This window comes from Sturnus vulgaris, chromosome 2 (genome assembly GCF_052056855.1).
Source record: "Sturnus vulgaris isolate bStuVul1 chromosome 2, bStuVul1.hap1, whole genome shotgun sequence".
Classification (NCBI taxonomy): domain Eukaryota; kingdom Metazoa; phylum Chordata; class Aves; order Passeriformes; family Sturnidae; genus Sturnus; species Sturnus vulgaris.
The window spans coordinates 25,816,070-25,818,569 of NC_142244.1; positions in this window are offsets into that span (position 1 = coordinate 25,816,070).

The following is a 2,500-nucleotide window of genomic DNA, read 5'->3' on the forward strand; positions in this document are numbered from 1 at the left end:
TAGGAAGGAAGGATTCCAGAAAGGAAGGAAGGATTCCAGGAAGGAAGGAAGGATTCCAGGAAGGAAGGAAGGATACCAGGAAGGAAGGAAGGATACCAGGAAGGAAGGATTCCAGGAAGGAAGGATTAGAGGAAGGATTCCAGGAAGGAAGGATTCCAGGAAGGATTCCAGGAAGGAAGGATTCCAGGAAGGAAGGAAGGATTCCAGGAAGGAAGGATTCCAGGAAGGAAGGAAGGAAGGATTCCAGGAAGGAAGGAAGGAAGGATTCCAGGAAGGAAGGAAGGAAGGAAGGAAGGAAGGAAGGAAGGTAGGAAGGAAGGAAGGAAGGAAGGAAGGAAGGAAGGAAGGAAGGAAGGAAGGAAGGAAGGAAGGAAGGAAGGAAGGAAGGAAGGAAGGAAGGAAGGAAGGAAGGAAGGAAGGAAGGAAGGAAGGAAGGAAGGAAGGAAGGAAGGAAGGAAGGATTCCAGGAAGGAAGGATTCCAGGAAGGATTCCAGGAAGGATTCCAGGAAGGAAGGATTCCAGGAAGGAAGGATTTCAGGAAGGAAGGATTCCAGGAAGGAAGGAAGGATTCCAGGAAGGAAGGAAGGATTCCAGGAAGGAAGGAAGGATTCCAGGAAGGAAGGAAGGATACCAGGAAGGAAGGAAGGATTCCAGGAAGGAAGGATTAGAGGAAGGATTCCAGGAAGGATTCCAGGAAGGATTCCAGGAAGGAAGGATTCCAGGAAGGAAGAATTCCAGGAAGGAAGGATTCCAGGAAGGAAGGAAGGAAGGAAGGAAGGATTCCAGGAAGGATTCCAGGAAGGATTCCAGGAAGGATTCCAGGAAGGAAGGATTCCAGGAAGGAAGGATTTCAGGAAGGAAGGATTCCAGAAAGGAAGGAAGGATTCCAGGAAGGAAGGAAGGATTCCAGGAAGGAAGGAAGGATTCCAGGAAGGAAGGAAGGATACCAGGAAGGAAGGATTCCAGGAAGGAAGGATTAGAGGAAGGATTCCAGGAAGGATTCCAGGAAGGATTCCAGGAAGGAAGGATTCCAGGAAGGATGGATTCCAGGAAGGAAGGATTCCAGGAAGGAAGGAAGGATTCCAGGAAGGATTCCAGGAAGGATTCCAGGAAGGAAGGATTCCAGGAAGGAAGGATTTCAGGAAGGAAGGATTCCAGAAAGGAAGGAAGGATTCCAGGAAGGAAGGAAGGATTCCAGGAAGGAAGGAAGGATTCCAGGAAGGAAGGAAGGATACCAGGAAGGAAGGATTCCAGGAAGGAAGGATTAGAGGAAGGATTCCAGGAAGGATTCCAGGAAGGATTCCAGGAAGGAAGGATTCCAGGAAGGATGGATTCCAGGAAGGAAGGATTCCAGGAAGGAAGGAAGGATTCCAGGAAGGATTCCAGGAAGGATTCCAGGAAGGATTCCAGGAAGGAAGGATTCCAGGAAGGAAGGATTCCAGGAAGGAAGGATTCCAGGAAGGATTCCAGGAAGGATTCCAGGAAGGAAGGAAGGATTCCAGGAAGGAAGGAAGGATTCCAGGAAGGAAGGATTCCAGGAAGGAAGGATTCCAGGAAGGAAGGATTCCAGGAAGGATTCCAGGAAGGATTCCAGGAAGGATTCCAGGAAGGATTCCAGGAAGGAAGGAAGGATTCCAGGAAGGAAGGATTCCAGGAAGGAAGGATTTCAGGAAGGAAGGATTGCAGAAAGGAAGGAAGGATTCCAGGAAGGAAGGAAGGATTCCAGGAAGGAAGGAAGGATTACAGGAAGGAAGGAAGGATTCCAGGAAGGAAGGATTCCAGGAAGGAAGGATTCCAGGAAGGATTCCAGGAAGGATTCCAGGAAGGATTCCAGGAAGGATTCCAGGAAGGAAGGAAGGAAGAAATGAAGGATTCCAGGAAGGAAGGAAGGAAGGAAGGAAGGAAGGAAGGAAAGAAGGAAGGAAGGAAGGAAGGAAGGATTCCAGGAAGGATTCCAGGAAGGATTCCAGGAAGGAAGGATTCCAGGAAGGAAGGATTCCAGGAAGGAAGGATTCCAGGAAGGATTCCAGGAAGGATTCCAGGAAGGAAGGAAGGATTCCAGGAAGGAATGATTCCAGGAAGGAAGGATTCCAGGAAGGAAGGATTCCAGGAAGGATTCCAGGAAGGATTCCAGGAAGGATTCCAGGAAGGATTCCAGGAAGGAAGGATTCCAGGAAGGAAGGATTCCAGGAAGGAAGGATTCCAGGAAGGAAGGATTCCAGAAAGGATTCCAGGAAGGATTCCAGGAAGGAAGGATTCCAGGAAGGAAGGATTCCAGGAAGGAAGGATTCCAGGAAGGAAGGAAGGAAGGAAGGATTCCAGGAAGGAAGGAAGGAAGGAAGGAAGGAAGGAAGGAAGGAAGGAAGGAAGGAAGGAAGGAAGGAAGGAAGGAAGGAAGGAAGGAAGAAAGGATTCCAGGAAGGATTCCAGGAAGGATTCCAGGAAGGATTCCAGGAAGGAAGGATTCCAGGAAGGAAGGATTCCAGGAAGGAAGGATTC